The sequence below is a fragment of the Rattus norvegicus genome, chromosome Y (assembly GCF_036323735.1).
Source record: "Rattus norvegicus strain BN/NHsdMcwi chromosome Y, GRCr8, whole genome shotgun sequence".
Lineage (NCBI taxonomy): Eukaryota > Metazoa > Chordata > Mammalia > Rodentia > Muridae > Rattus > Rattus norvegicus.
The window spans coordinates 27,917,262-27,934,546 of NC_086040.1; the positions used below are offsets into that span (position 1 = coordinate 27,917,262).

Consider the following 17,285-nt stretch of genomic DNA (forward strand, 5'->3'; position numbering starts at 1 on the left):
CAGTCTCTCTAACAGGTCCACATTGTTTGCTGTACTAGGGATTTTTCTCTTGCCTTTAATGTTGCCCATTTCCACTTTTTGGATCCTTTTATCCTGGCATAATTAATACTACATATATATTATAATTATTTAAATTTCAACTCTGAATCTAAGTGCTCTATCTCCCTCCCAAAACCAGAGACATGGATTGAGTCTTGTTTGCTATCGTTTTGATTCTTAGATCGGGAATCATCCTGCGAACACTGAAGGTCCTGTTCCCAAATTGATTCTGTATAGTTCAATAAAGATGCTCTTGGCCAATCAGTTGTGTGGATTTCTACCAACAGCCTAGTAGACACAAGGGTGGAGAAAGGATTTAGGGTGGAGCAAGAGTTACCAGTCATGTGAGATCTGGTATGGAGTGGCCATTGGTGTAGCAGGCAGGATGTTAAAAACACAGTAAGATGAGTGCATATTTGGGGTGCTGAGCTATGACTAATGTCAATTGAGAAATTGAGTTAGGGCAGATTTAGAGGTGTTGAGAAGGGGGTAAAAAGGACAGCTTGCTATTTGGTAGAGGCTTAAAAAAACCTGACAATAGAGCTAAAGCACATCAAAAGTTCCTAAGCATATGTGGCTTTCAAGTGCATTGTAAGGGAACTTGAACAGCTCTGGTAGCTTGTAATTCCTGGAGCTTAAAGTGAGGCAGTAGGAACAACCTTCTGCAGAGTATTATGAGAGCAATCCATGACCATAAGGAGCATGTGCAAAGTCATCTTGACCATGAGAGTTAGACTGTCCCACATGTATCTTTTGATTATAACCATTTCTTCTTTGTGATCTTTTAGTGTTCCATTTGCTTAAAACTATTACTGAAAAGGGTAAAATGATTCTAAAGGCTACTCTTCATTGTCAACTATTCATTGGAGATTAATTAAACCCCAACGATAGAGGGAATATGTGAAGAATTTCTGCATAACATAAGGTCAATGTCAAATGAACTTCTTATATGTATCTTTGTGGTAGGATGTTTCAACATTAACCTAGATCTTTATCAAGAAATATTCTTTCTATTATTTTTTCAGGCATCTGCAGATACATCCTTTTGAGGAATGAATTCTTCATACTGGAGACTATAGAGGGGACCTGCATTTCAGTGATAATTAAACATCACTTCAAGACATCAAAGCAAAATATCAAAGTGAGAATGGAATAAATTTATTAAGACAGTGTTTTGCAAACAACTTCTTTCAAAACATCTTTGGAAGGAGAATTCTGAAATTTTGCATTTCCTTTTTGACTTTGCTGGTACTCTGACAGAATCAACTCTCAATTGTTTGGGACTTTACGGGGAATTAAACACTACAAACAGAGATGAATGCATCATATGCTCTGCCGTCTGTGTTAATATGGCTACAGTGAAGAACAACTATGCTACAGCTATTCTTCTGTTTTTTCAAATATTATCCTCATACAAAGTGTGGAATCTAAGGGTTGCTGGATGGATAGGTCGAGAACACTGGCTGAGAGCTGCAAATGCAGAAGTGGGATGGTACATGCTTGGGGCGTAAAAAGCCTGTGTGTAGATCATAAACAACTTCAAAATATTCATTGCTTTAATAATTACTTGGAAGTGGACTTCTGTAAAATGACTTCAGCAGACCAGCATGGTAGAGAAACAGTAACTGATTCCCTGGAGATTTAAATGCACTGGATTGTGAAACATGGACTTAGAGGTAGAGACAAGTCAGTGAATGAAGACTGGATTATCAAACCTCTGTTGTCTCTTAAGTTTCCCTACCCCATGGTTTGAGGCCTACAGCAACAGATTTTTTGGAATGAGGAATAGAATGAAAGCCAATTTGTTGAAAATCCCAGTCATAAGAAAATACTGACATCATCTGTGACAAACATCAAGTCTCAGCATGGCTTCAGCATGTCTGAATGTCTGCTGTCAGCATGGGCTTTTACTGCCATCCCTTTAATAAATGCAGAGCTCCAATCTGCTTCAGCCACATCATCTCTTCATTCTGTTGCAGGTAGATTAGATCACTGTGTCTGCCTATGCAGTCTTTCTCTACATATAAGGACCCAAGGAACTATTCTCACTCCAGGGAGCTGTTGAAAGTAATCTTGAATTGAATTGGTGTTGTTAGTAGATGTAATGTCTTCAAATCCCAGAAGACCATGTTTGCAAAGGAGTTGATTGAGGAAGTCTTGGGTATTTCAGTATTAGGGGCAGGTTGGATCGATGAACAGGACCGCCTTCCCAGACTAGATCTTGCAGTTCACATACACGTGAGCCATGCTGACAGGGTGCAGCTTCCAAGAAAAGAATGTTCAGTTGAAGATATTGGTCTGTTTGAGAATGGCAAACCCAATGTATTCTAAACCATGCATTCTATTTGAATCCCCGTAGAAAACATGGAAGAAAGAAGCCTTTACTTTTTCATTTTTGCACTCACAGTGATACCAAATCCTCATAGACATTAGAACCTGCATACTGAATATTTATCCATATGTCAATGACCAGATAAGACATCTTGCCTTTTGGACTAATAAACTAATGGATTCTAGGACTTTAAAAATAGTCAATCATTGTTAAATTATGTGTTCCATAGTCTGTGATCATTGTGACTAGTCCGATTTCTCTGTACAGAGAGATTCATCCTTTACTGTCTGTTGGGGAACACCAACTACTGCACCAGATATCTAGAGAAGACCTTTTATGGCATTTTGTCTCTAGTAAGAGTTTCAGGTCAGTTACAAATTTCCAATGGCCACATTACCTTAGTCGGATTTTCATATGATGCTTTGATACAGTCCTTCTTTTTTTCTATAGTTCTTGGCAACATAATTAAAATAGCAATTGTAACCTATTAAAGAAATGCACAGTAATCTATTTGCATGAATGCAGCAGAGAGGATTATAGGATAAACAAGAATTGGAAAGCAAGATATCCTTCCTTCCTAGGACCAAGACCAGGAAATCTTAACTACATAAAAATCTGAGACAAGTTGTCTGAAGTTTGTTCTTTTCTTCAATCATGGGGATCCTAGTGAAGGAGCTCAAGTCTGAAGAGTTGGCAAAAATTACCTTCATTTCTGATCCAGGTCAACTGCTGAATACCTCATTCATGGACCTGAAGAAACTCTGTATCCATCCTTCTATAATGTGTATATATCAATGTATCATTCATAGAATGGACACTTTACTGTTGGTTTGAAAGCAACAATTTGTCCCTGGAGAGACACAGATTTCTTCTTTCGCACATTATTTGACAGGCTGATGGTGGGTCTCATAAGTTCATTCCGGGATTTGCTTTACAATAATCATTCAGTTATCTGGAAGAAACACTTTTTAATGTAGTGAGATCTACTAGAACAATATCAACCATTATCTTCCATTCCCAGTTTAATGCTGAATCATTCTCCACTAATTGTCTGTGGTCTCTGATGACAGCAGCATCTCCACAGACTAGTCTGAATATTGCTCTTAGCACTGCATTTAGGATACATCAATGTGATTTCCTTACCACTTTCATTCCCAGGAGAGTTTTTCAATTCATTTCATCTGATGCGTCTAATCTACATTGTCAGCCAGGATGAGTTTTGAGAGTTTTTCTAAAAAAAATAAAGAAAAAATGGAAGAAATGAAAGAAAGGAATCCGGCAAGTATATCTCACCAATTGACTCAGAAATCTAAAGTGTTAGTCAGTGGAAATACTAGTGGAAAGTCTGAGATCATGAAGTCTCAACTAGAAGCACTTCTCTCTCCAAGATATTACTGTAAGAGAGAAACTGCACTATTGGTATCCAAAGCATGGAGAAGTTTACTCTGAGCAGAGGACACAATACTTTCCTTTTATTTCTTACTTAAGACCTTTTTATTATTGACATAAAGAATAAATGCAATGAGCTCTCAGTAAAACATCTGTTACCTTCAAAATTCTTGGCATTTGGAATAAAGAAATGAATGATATAAAAACTCTGACTTCCAGGAGCCATAAGAACTGCGAAGTCCAGATGTTTCTGAGAGGCTCGCAGCTCTAGATTCCCATATGCAGAAGGCTCAGAACAAGTCTATCTCTTCAGTGATCCTACTCAACTCCTACAAGGACTCACTGAGCTTTCCGAAGTACCATGTATTTCATCCTTTTTTTATAACAAGACAGAAGACCACCTTCCTTCTTCCCATCTCTGATCTCATCATCCTCTTCCTTCTCACTCCACAATGACTGTTTACTCTCGATTAGAGTTAAATTAGTAAACACTAGAGGTACTGAAGGGATATCTGAAGGGAGTTGCAGTCACGACAACACTTGTGACATCACAGAAGAAGCTAGTCCTCTCCAGGTTTCAATAGATGTTTCAGGGAGGGCCTACTGATTATGTCATTGTGATGTGCCATGGCTTACCTGTTAAACATCTTTCCTTACATTGACCAGATTCAAGGGTGCCCATTCCACGTATGTCTCATGTGACACAGTAGAAACCTTTATGTACTCCATCTCTCTAAAGCTAGAGACTTCTCTTTGCTTTATTAGCAGTTACAAACTTGGGATGGAGAAAGGTAGTCAGTGGCTTGGCATGGGTAGAAAAGATTTTGGAACATCTAGTGTAGAAGATTCTTCTAGATAATATTTTTATTCTCAGGTTCATTCCTGAGATATAGAGTTCAATTTTCTTGGTTATCTATGTATCACAAAGGCCAGTATTTTCCCTACAGACCTTTAATTAAATGAATATTTTATATCACTTTCTTATTGTACTTTCCTTGACAGGGGACTTCATAAATATTCCTGAATGTGTACTGAAAAATTCTTTTTTCCTATTCCATTATCTGCAACAAAGTGATTTTGGCAACAAAGTGTGCCCAGCTATAGAGTGAGCATAACAGTGTGAGTACTGTGTACTCACTTCAATTAATAAACTACTAAAAGCTTCTTTTTTGTAAAAATTACCAGGCATCAGAAAAGCAAAGGGCAACATGGACTACAGAATTCGGTTCTCTAGTCCCATTTGATATCAATTCTGCACTACCTATCTTCCTGTGTTCCAATGGCCAGACTTAAGGGTTTTGGATGTTTTATCATTATTCGTCCTTAAGTAGAAACCTTAGATACCAGAGGATAGGCAAGGAGAAGAATGACATGTTTATCAGTCAAACCTCAAACTCAATATGTTCATAATACAGGAGGGAGTCTATTTGACATTGTCATTTCTGAATTCTACATTCTTGACCTAGTTTGGCAGATTCTATGTTAATATTCCACCGAACCACCTAGCTGTAGGAGCCACCAAAAGTATATATATATATATATATATATATATATATATATATATATATATATATATACATCTGGCACCAAAATGATATAAAATTGATGAACCTAAGAAGTGCACTCGGCCAGGAATCAGATATAGACATTTCCTGAGAGACACTGCTAGAGTATGTGAAATACAGAGGTAAATGATAGTGGCAAACCCATGAACTGAAAATGGACTTCTTGTTGGTAAATGTTGAGAAAGGATTACAAGATCTGAATGGGGCTTTAATCCCCACAAGGACAATGCCAATACACGAAACCTTTCTAGTACTAAATCAATATTCAAACACTGCTCATGGGCAGACCAATGTCTCCAACTGCAAATGTAGCAGAAGATGGCCTTCGTGACACCAATGAAAAAAGAGGCCCTTGGTCCTCCCTAGATTTGATTCCCAGTTCAATGGACTGTCAAGAGGCAGTAAGGGGGGGGTTATTGAAAAAGGGGAGGGGGACAGGTTAGGGCTCTTATGGACAGGAAACTGAGAAAGGAAATTACATTTGAAATGTAAATATAGAAGTATCCAATTAGAAACGCAATAAAAATTCCTAAAGAAATGATAGAGTTAAAAGAAAAGAAAACTGTCAATGAATCACACATATTGATACAGAAATCTAAAGGGTAACTGTCATGGAATGGTAATCAGAGAAATACTAGTGGAAAGACTGAGATGATGATGTCTGAACTAGATGCACATCTCTGTCCCAGATATCTGCGTCAGAAACAAAGTGCACTATAGGAATCCAAATCAAGGAGGAGTTTACCTTGAGATGACATCACGATACAATACTTGTTGTCCCTCCTTCCTCAGGACTATTTTTCCTGGGGAAAAAGAATGAAAGCCATTAGCTCTCAGAAAAACAACTGTAAAATTCCGAATACCTGACTTTTGGAATAAAGAAATTAATGATAAACAACTTCTGACTTCCAGGAACCATAACAAGCAATGAAATCCAGATGCTACCGAGAGGCTCCCACCTCCTGAATCCCATATGGGGAAGGCTCAGATCAAGGCTATATGTTCAGTGAACCCTCACAACCCTACACAGCACTCCTTGTGCTTTCCCATGTACCACATATTTCTTCGTTTTTTAAACTAAAACTTCCTAGGCCAACTTCCTTCTCCCCATCTCTGATATCTACATCTTCTTTGATCTTCCTCACAAATAGCTGTTTACACTGAAATAAAGGCCAATTAATAAACCCTAGAGGTACTGAATGAATGTCTGAGAGGCAGTTGCAGTCTGGAAAACACTGTGACATCACAGGAGAAGCTAGGGATCTCCAGTATACAAGAGATTTTTCAGGGCCAGCCTAATGATGATGTCACTGAGAACTGCCATGGCCTACCTGCTAAAGAGCTTTCTTTATATTGACCAGATTCTAAGGTGACCTTTCCAGGTGTGTCTCCTTTGACACAGTGGACACATTTATGTAGAACATCACTCTAAAGCTAGACAGTTCTCTTTCCTTTATTAGTGGTTACATGCTCTGAATGGAGAAAGTTATTACGGGTTTCGCATGTGTAGAAAAGATCTAGGAACATGGGATGTAGGACAATCTTCTGGATTATAATTTTATTCCCAGTTCCATTCCTGTGACAAACAGTTCAATTTCCTAAGTTCTATCTGTTTCCCAAAGGCCATTGTTTCCCTACAGATATTTAATTGAGTGGATTTTGTATTTCATTTTCTAATTGTTCATTCCTTGATAGGGCACATTATAGATATTCCTGAATATGTACTCAAAAATTCTGTTTTGCAATTCTAGTTTTTTGCAATGATTTTCGCAACAAAGCTGCTCAAGCTAAAGAGTGAATGTAATAGTGTAAATATTGTGTTCCTACTTCAAGTGATAAACTCCCAAATTTTTATTTTATGCAAAAATTACCAGACATCAGTAAATCAAAGGACAGCATGGACTATAGCATGCGGTTCTGTAGTCCCATTAGGTATCATTTCTGGAATATCTACCTTCCTGTGTTCCAAGGGTGAGACTTCAGGCTTTTAGATATTTTACCATGATTCTTTATTCAGGCCATACAAAAGATACAGGATGATGGGAAGGGAGAGGAATGCCTTGAGGCCCAGTAAAAGCTCAACTTCGATAGGCGCATAAGAACAGGAGGGAGTATATTTGGTATTGGCATTTGTGGATTCTCCATTCTTGACCTAGGACCTCAGAATCCATGTTAAAATTTCAACTAATTTCATAGATGTATAAGCCATCAAATATATGTACATATATATAAAAATAGATATAGATAAATAGATATAGATATATAGAGATAGAGAAGAGATAGAGCTAGAGACAGAGGCAGAGATAGATAGATAAATATATGCATAGATAGATAGATAGATAGATAGATAGATAGATAGATAGATAAATAGATCAGACACCAAAACTAGATACGATTCAGATTAATAAAGCTAAGAAGTGCATGCTGCCAGTAACAGGTTATAGATCTTCCCTGAGAGACACAACTAGAGCATGTCAGTTACCGAAGTGAATGCTAGTGGCAAATCAGAGAATTATAAACGGACCTCTTGTTGATAAATTTTCAGAAAGGATTACAAGAGCTGAAGAGGCTATCAACCCCATCAGAACAATGAACAAGAACTTTCTGGTACTATACAGATAATCAAAGACTGTACATGGACAGACCTATTGCTCCAACTGCATATGTAGCAGAGGATGGCATTGGTGGACACCAAAGGAAGGAGAGGACCTTGGTCCTGCCTAGGTTTGACTCCCAGTTCAAGGATATGTCAAGGGAGAGTAAGGGTGGTTTAAATGTCAAGGAATGGAAACATTTAGGTCTCTTATGGAGAGGAAACTGGGAAAGGAAATAACATTTAAATGTAGATATAGAAATATCCAAAAAATATTAAAATTAGCTTAAATTAAAAAAAATTATGAAAGAGATAAAAGTAAATAAAACTGCAAGGTAATCAGACATATTGATTCAGAAATCTACGAGGGACACTGTTAGGGAATGGTAGTCAGCATAACACTAGTGGAAAGACTGATATGATTAAGTCTGAACTAGAAGCATTTCTCCCTCCCAGATATCAGTGTCAGACACAAACTACAGTGTAGAAATCATGTACACGAAGGAGTTTACTCTGAGCTGAGGATACAATACTTGTCTTTCCCTTCCTCCTTAGGACTTTTTTCTTCTGGAAGAAAAAATAGAAGCCATGTGCTCTCAAAAAAAAAAAAAAAAAAAAAAAAAAAAAAAAAAAAAAAAAAAAAAAAAAGCTGTACCCATCCCAACACCTGACTTTTGGAATAATGAAATTAATGATAAAAAAAAAAAAACCTCTGACTTTCAGGAACCATAACAAGCAAGGAAATCCAGTTGCTACTAAGAGGCTCCCACTTCCTGAATCCCATATGTGGAAGGCTCATGTGTTCAGTGAACCCTCACAAACCCTACACGGCACTCACTGCACTTTCCCATGTACCACATATTTTTTTTTCATTTTTTTCAAACTAAAACAGAAAGCCAACTTTCTTCTACTCATTTTTGTTATATACATCCTCTTTGTTCTCTTTCCCAAATGGCTGTTTGCACTGAAATAGAGGCCACTTAGTAATCCCTAGAGGTACTGCAGGAATATATGTGATGCAGTTTTTTGTGACATCACAAAACCTAGGGCTCTCCAGGGTACAAGAAATTTTTCAGGGAGGGTCAAATGATGATGTCAGTGAGAACTGCCATGGCCTACCTCCTAAATAGCTTTCCTTACATTGACCAGATTCGAGTTTGCCTTTTCCAGGAATGTCTACTGTGACACATTGGTAACATTTATGTACTACATCTCTCTACAGCTGGAAACTTCTCTTGCTTCATCAGTGGTTACAGGCTCTACATGGAGAAACTCAGTTAGGGGCTTGTATTGAGTAGAAAAGATCTAGGAATATGGGATGTAGGAGACTCTTTTGGATAATAATTCTATTCCCAGTTCCATTCCTGTGACAAACAGATCAATTTCCTATTTTTTCCCTGTTTCCCACAGGCCATTTTTTCTTTACAGATGTTTAATTGAGTGAATATTATATTTCATTTTCTAATTGTTCATTCCTTGAAAGGGGTCTTTATAGATATTCCTGAATGTGTACTCAAGTATTCTGTTTTCAAATTCCAGTTTTTTGGCAATGATTTTGGCAACAAACGTGGCTAAGCTATGAAGTGAATTTAACAGTGTAAATATTGTGTACCTACTTAAAATGATAAACTCCCAAATTTTTATTTTATGCAAAGAAATAACTGCCTGAGTAAATCAAAGGACAGCGTGGACTATGTAGTCCCATTAGATATGATCTCTGTAATATCAACCTTGTCGTGTTCCAAGGGTGAGATTTCAGGGTTTTGGATGTTTTAAAATGATTCTTTCTTCACTCCAAAGATAAGATACAGGAGGATTGGCAGGGAGGGAAGAACTAGAGGTCCAATGAAACCTCAACTTCATTAGGGTCATAAGAATAGGAGCGAGTCTATTTGGCATTGCCGTTTGTGGATTCTACCTTCTTGACATACCTGCTCAGAATCTAGTTAAAATTGCACGTAATCTCATAGTTGTAGGAACCACCGATATATATATATATATATATATATATATATATATATATATATATATATATATATATATATATATATATATTCAGCCACCAAAACTAGATAACTAGATAAGATTGATGAACCTAAGAAGCACATTCTGTCAGGAACCAGATATAGATCTTCCCTAAGTGACACAAAAAGAGCATGTCAAATACAGAAGTGAATGTGTTGTTGCAAAAATATAAAAATAAAAAAGTTGTCTTATATCCCGCTATCTCTGGCACTGTAGTTTCCCAAGTCTCTGCTAGATATCTTGGTTGAATACATCACCACTCCTCAGCTGCCCAGTGTCTCTTATTGCCACACATGTTTTTACACTCAAAACCTCACATGAAAGAACACACAACACAATAATCTTTGACCCAATTGATAAGATATAGTAGCCCACATAAGCATACAAAGCCTGGTACGATCCATACCTTAGGGACAATAATAACAACCAGTAAATACACAGAGCAGTATCTTAAATTCACCTGCCATGGCTTCTCACCCTCTCCTCTTCCTGTCTCTCCTTTTTCCTCTAGTCTCTTCTACTTCCTTCAAACTTCATTCCTGCCCATACTTCCTTCTCTTCCAATGATAGGCCTGCTTCTATCCTGTACCTGCCCCTCACCTGTACTTCACAAATTTAATGTGAAATCTGTTCTGTAGAATTCACCTGAGTTCTGAGTACAGGACAAGGCAGCTGTCCTTGGAGCAGTGGATTAGCATCAAAATACAGATAACTTTAGTGTAAACAACGTTTCCCCCTTTTTGTCCAGTTAAACAGACTTTTCATTTATATATATCAATTGAGTAAGATTATTACTATTCTACAATTTATAAAGCATTTGATATACTCAAAACCCAGTCTGTCACTATATCAGTTAGAAAGAGCATTTAGTTCTTCATTCCAGCTTCAGAAAGGCTTAAAATCTATATTATGTCTTGGCTAGCTTGTATACTATCTGATAACTATCCAGTAAAATATGTATATTCAGAGTTATACAGCCTGATAAGCAATGAGGCTATAATCAGTCTCCTACCCCGTCAGAAATCTGAGAGTGACCAAATATCTATACACATAGGATGTCTTAGAGGGCTTCTAGAACTGAGAGGTTGTAGAGACAAATCTCCAATAGCACAATCCCCTGTTAGCAACATGTGAGCTTAAGTCTTCAGCCTTCTGACACAAGATCAACTGACAGCCTATTGAAAGGCGGACTTGGAAGGGCTGATTACCCTGTATTGGCAGGGTTTATCCCTCAAATCCTCTGCATAATTTGTCCTTTTCTGGATAGTATTAATCTGCATATGAAACAGGCATTTTTTTCCAGTGACTGCCTAGCCACAAAGTATTGCCTCATTTGGAGGTAGAGATGTTCAAATTCTTCATTAAATTTGCCAAAGGGGAACAGTTAGGAGAAGATATGACTCAACAAAAGATAAGTAATAACTTTAAATCTCAAATTTTGTGGATTTCTTACATTTTTGAAAAGCATCTATCTATCTAAGACAATCTGGACTGTTGTCTTTATATCTTAATTTTTTCTTGATAGTACTCTTACAAAGTCAGTTGCATGACTTTAATATTTCAATCTTAACTCACAGGTTTAATCAACTCAGAAGTGTGTAATGACAAAAATAATAGAACTGGCTCTTGTAATTTTAAAATTTTTTCAAATTATTTCTATACCCAAACAAAGATAAGATTAAGCTTAGTTACCAAATACGATTATGACTGTAACTAAATCTAGCTTATTCCTCCCTGCTAAATTTCAACCAATTTTCAATTCTTTATAAAAACATCTTTAGAATAACCACTTCCAGCCCCACCCCACAAATTCCAGGTAATTGAGACAACGGATCCACCATAACTTCTTCAAGTTGTACATGGGCGTAGAGATATCCTTACGTGTAGGGGGTAGGAAAAATGAAACAAATGCGATAGCCGATATGTCCTGACTGGACCCAGCTGAAATTCACTGAAACCAGGATTCCAAGTAGGTACACTCTACAAAATACAACTCTCAGGAAAAAGGTTAAGAATCGATATATCTTTTGTTTGATTCTCCCGAATATATATTTGATAGCCGTCTACTGATATCAAACCTGATCAGTATGACTCTGTGAGGTTTCCAGAATCCTAATCACAATTTTTAAAAACACAAGGACAAAATCTTTCTTCCAAAATACTCTGTTTCTTAATCTGAAACCAGAGAAGCTTGTATCTTGCACTCTCTCCCAGAGTAATAATATAAGCATAAAACTCAAAGTCACACCCATCCTGAAGATTAAACATTTTTTAAAAAAGGAATTTATGTATAAAATGAGCCTGATATAACTCAGTACTTGGTGATATCAGGAAATAAACCCAAAGTTCCCATGGAGCCCATGTTAAGAGAATTTGAACTTGCTATTGTCGTAAATATCAAAAGTAACCACAAATCATCGCTAAGCGTCATCAACGAGCCATATAGTGGGATAATTCATAAAACTAATCAAATACCTTCTATCAATTCTAATATCAATAAGAAAACTTCAAACCAGGACTTTTGCCCAAAATATCTCAGTCTGTTAAGCTCTCTACCTGAAGCCACAGATTTTTCTTTATCGTTAATAACTTCTACAATATATGTCTGCATTCACTTTCCCTGTTGTTACAGATTTCATCAAAACTCTCTACTTGGTAGTGCCTAATTTTTCCCTAAGTTCTGAGCAGTAGATGAAAATCCCCACCTGATTCAGGTAATCTCTCTACTCTCTTCTTTCTTAAATAAAACTTAATCACTTGTTAAAAATACCTTAATAGAAGAAGTATCTTGTGTAACTAGGATTCCCACACAAAATTCCCCTGTGGAGCCTATGTTAAAAAGAAAATGTGTATCCTGAAAGACTTACTAAACAACTCTCATTAAAAAGCAGCTTTAATCTTTTAACTCTCTGAACTGCCATTACTTATCACACAGCAGGGGACCAACAGCCTGTCAGCCCTTGCTGCTTCCCCATTTTTGTTTTATATTCTGCTCTTAAGTTATCAAGAATTAATATGGCACAGGTGTCCTCTTACTTAGAAAATAAAAAGGTTCACTCAACTTTTTGATTACTAGTGGATTCTTGCCCATCACCTTGTTTTGCCATCTGTTATTGTAAAAAAAAAAAGAAAACTTGTCTTTTACCATGCTATCACTAGCACCGTAGTGTCCTAATATAATAGGTAGATATCTTGGTGAAAACACATCCCTACTCCCTGTCAGCCCAGTGTCCCTTGCCGCCACACACTTTCCTATACTCAATCCCTCACATAGAAAACACACATCACAAAAATTTTGACCCAATTGCTAAGATATAATTGCGCACTTAAATATACAAAGCCCTTTACCATCCATCCCTTAGGAACATTAATAATAACCTGTAAATACACAGACCATAATCGTAACCTCACCTGCCATGACTTCTCACCCTCTCCTCTTCCTATCTCCCCTTTTTCCTCCAGTCTCCTCCTCTTTCTTCAAACATCTCTATCACCCATTCTTCCTTCTCCTCCAATGACCTCCTTCTTTACATGGTAAAGAAAAGTTCTTTACATAGTACAAGTAAAGAAAACAAATTACTCCCAAAGCATCCTTCTATCATGTACCTGCCCCACACCTGTACTTTACAAATTCAATGGGGAGGTGGTTTTGGTGAAGTCACCTGAGTTCTGAGTACATGAGTAGGCAGCTGTCCTTGGGGCAGTGGAATTAGCATCAAAATACAGATAACTTCAGGGCAAACCACAGCAAATAACTTTGATATCCTAGTGAAATCTTTCAAGCCAAGTAAAACTGCAAATGTGATAATGTTCTAGTTTCTTCTCATGCTTGATGCTGAAAAGAGTGATAGTGTATGAGAAGAAATATTACATAGTACACGTAAAATAAACAAATTACTCCCAAGGCCAACAAGGCTCATAAGTAAGCAATTTGTTATAGAGTAACAAAGAGTAAGCAAAGTAGTTTTCTCATTCGGTTTCCATTCACTGTAGGCAGCATTTTGAATTTACAGAGAAATGGTTGATATTGTATCATTTATCTTTAAAAGTACTCTAATAAGAATCTTTTAAAAAGCACAAATCTAAATATGTGTATAAAAATGTCATATCTACTTTAAATGATCAGAATGCACACCTGTGATTGTCAATCCTTATTAAATCCTATCAGGGAGCTGAGGGTACAACTGGGACAGAAATCAGTCCTCAACATCCAGCATGTGTGACAGTCACACCATTAGCCTGTGCCACCATTGTTCTTGATCCCTGGCCTTAAAAAGTCCCTGTCTTTTCGAACTTCAAATTGTTACCTAATTTTTTTTTTTACATCAGAGGCAGTAGTTAAAATATGTTAGCCAGCTTAACAAACAATTTTATTTTTCCAAATGCTTTTTAAGGGTGCTGGTCGTCACTAATTATTCTACATTTCCTTTGGTGATGGTGGAAGCATTGGTCTTCCACAGAGGAAATTCCTAAAAGACCTCGACCAATATTATTGCAAATGCCAATGATGTTGCTCCCTGAGTGGTGGTAAGCTCCAGGAGGATTTTTATGTACTTCTTAGAATTAGAGAGATATGAGGGGAACAACCGAGCGAAACGCTGCATGAAGTTCTCAGTACAGTTGGTCCTTGGGGCTATGACTCACCAAAGAGCAATGAGGCTGTTCTAAAGAGTGGGCCATACCCCAGGATTTTTAAAATGTTGTGCCATTCCTCCTTCACAGCACTTGGCAATACTCCATGTCAGAACCAAATTTGAACCATGCTTTTACCCTGGATAGAATTTCAAATACTATACTGAATAGGGAGAGTGGGCAGCCTTACCTTGTCCTTCACTTTAATGAATTGTTTTAAGTTTCTTTATATTTAGCTTGACGGTCATTACAGGTTTCCTCTCCCTTGCTTTTACTATGTTTCTCCATAGGACTTGTCTCCCTTATCACTCACACTCTTTTATCATGAAGCGGGGCTGGAATTGCTTTTTCTGCATCTAATGAGATTATCATGTAATTTTTCCTTCAGTTTCACTTATAGTGGATTATACTGATGGATTTTCAGAATTTGAACCATCCCAACCTCCGACTAGAAATTAAAAATTATACAGCATAACCTACGAAAGTACTCGCCTGCATGCTCTAACAACCCCCCCCGAAAAAAACAAAAACAACATGCAAACAAAAAAAAAATCATTCACCCTACAGAACAGATTTTATACTAACATACACACTCAAACATCCCACCCAAAAAAAACAAAAAACCAAAATACATGCAAGCAAGAAAACCCTGCACCCACAACATCAAAATAGCATGAAGTTAATATCACTGGTCATTAATACCGTTAAGCATTAGTGGCCTCTATTCAACAACAAAAGGACAGAGGTTAAAATAATGGATGTAAAAACAGGATCTGTCATTCTGTTGCATTCAAGAAGCACACTCCAGCAATTGAGATAGACATAACCTTAGACTAAGGTGTTGGAACATATTTTCCAAGAAATAAAACAAGAAACAAGATGGTGTAGCCACTCTGACATCCAGCAATCAGACTTCCAAACAAAAGTAATCAAAAGAGAAGGGGAAGGACACTTCATATTTATTAGAGGAAAAACCCACCAAAATGGCATCTCAATTCTGGATGTCTATATCCCAAAGACAAAAGTAGCAACATTGGTGAGAGAAATATTGCTGAAGCTCAAATATCACATCGAACCTCACACATTAATAGTGGGGGGCATCAATGTCCCATCTCACCAAGGGCAGGTCATTGAGACAGAAACTAAAAATAAAACGATAAAAATAGAATATATAACTGCCAGGGGTTTCAATTAATCTGACCTCACTCATATCTACAGAATATTTCACATGAACACAAAAGTACACACTATCTTTTCTGTACCTCATGGAACATTATCCTGAACTGATCATGTTCACCCTCAATAAACAAGTCACAACAGACACAGAAAGACTGTGCTAACCATTGGGTCTTCTCAGATCACCATGGATTTAAACTGGACATCAACAATAACAAAAAGTCTATAAACTCATGGATATTCAATAGCTTGCAACTGAAGAACCACAAGTTCAGAGAAGACTTGAAAAAAAAAAAAAGGTTCCTAGAATTCAATGATAATGATGGCATATCGTCTCCAAACTTAAGGTACATAAGGAAAGCAGTGCTAAGAGGAAAGTGCACATGCAGCACAGAGCAATTTTATAAAGAAATTGGAGAGACCCCATACTAGCAGTTTCCCAGCACACATGAAATCTCTAGAATAAAAAGAAGCAAACACATATTAAAGGAGGAGACAGATAGAAATGATCAGACTCAGGGTGAGAGTGATCCACCAGAAACAAAAAGAATACAAATATTAACAAAAACAAGAGCTAGTTCCTTGGGAAAATCAACCAGACAGACAAACCCTTAAATAGATAATGTAATACGAGGTAAGACAGCATCCAAATAACAAAATCAGAAATGAACAGGGAGACACATTGATAGACAAAGATGAAAGTCACAGAATCCTTAGGTCTCACTTCAAAAACCTGCTTTCTACAAAATTAGAATCTGTGAATTAAATGGATGTTTGTGTAGATGGATAACACTGACCACAGGTAAACTAAGGTAAGATAAACTATGTAAATAGCTGTACAACCCCTAAAAAGACACAAACAGTAATTGAAAGTTTAACCACTGAAAAATTCTCAGGGCCAGTTTCATTGAGCGCAGGCTTCTACCAGATTTTCAAAGAATTCTCAACCTACTCCAAAACACAGAAACAGAAGGAAAATCACCAAACAGATTCCACGACACCACTGTCGCCCTGACACCGAAATCACAAAATGATTCAACAAAGAAAGAATTTCAGACGAATTTTCTTTACAGACAATGGTGGAAAAAATACTAGGTAAAATGCTCAAAAACAAAATGAAAAGCATTTCAAACTGCCATTCAGTGCAATCATGTAAGCTTTCTCCTGAGGATGCAGGAGTGGATCAATCTATGAAAACCCATTAAAGTGATCCACCATATTAACAAACTTAACTGAAAAAAAAATTGTGCCCTCTGCACTTCAAATTAACGTGGGAGCTCCCCTTGGATTTAACTTTTTGGTAGTTGCATATCATAATATATATTTTTTTAATAAAATACATATATATTTTAATAAAGTAACATATTAAATTGTTATATCCTAACATCATAATATATAACTAATATTAATATACTATATTAATATTAACATGTATTTATACATTAAATTATTATATGAATAAGGTAAATATAATTAATATTAATATATTATGTTACTATATTAAATTAATATATTGATATAATAATGTAATGGA

At 36.8% G+C, this 17,285-nt stretch overlaps 1 long non-coding RNA gene across 1 annotated transcript; it reads right to left on the reverse strand.

The window, feature by feature from the left end:
- Positions 1–1,174: 1,174 nt before the first annotated feature.
- LOC134484281 (uncharacterized) lies at positions 1,175–4,689 on the reverse strand. Its single transcript, XR_010061692.1, has 3 exons — positions 4,104–4,689; positions 3,515–3,602; positions 1,175–3,323 (listed from the first exon to the last, which is right to left on the reverse strand). It is a non-coding gene; the product is annotated as an uncharacterized LOC134484281 (long non-coding RNA).
- Between the last annotated feature and the right edge of the window lie 12,596 nt (positions 4,690–17,285).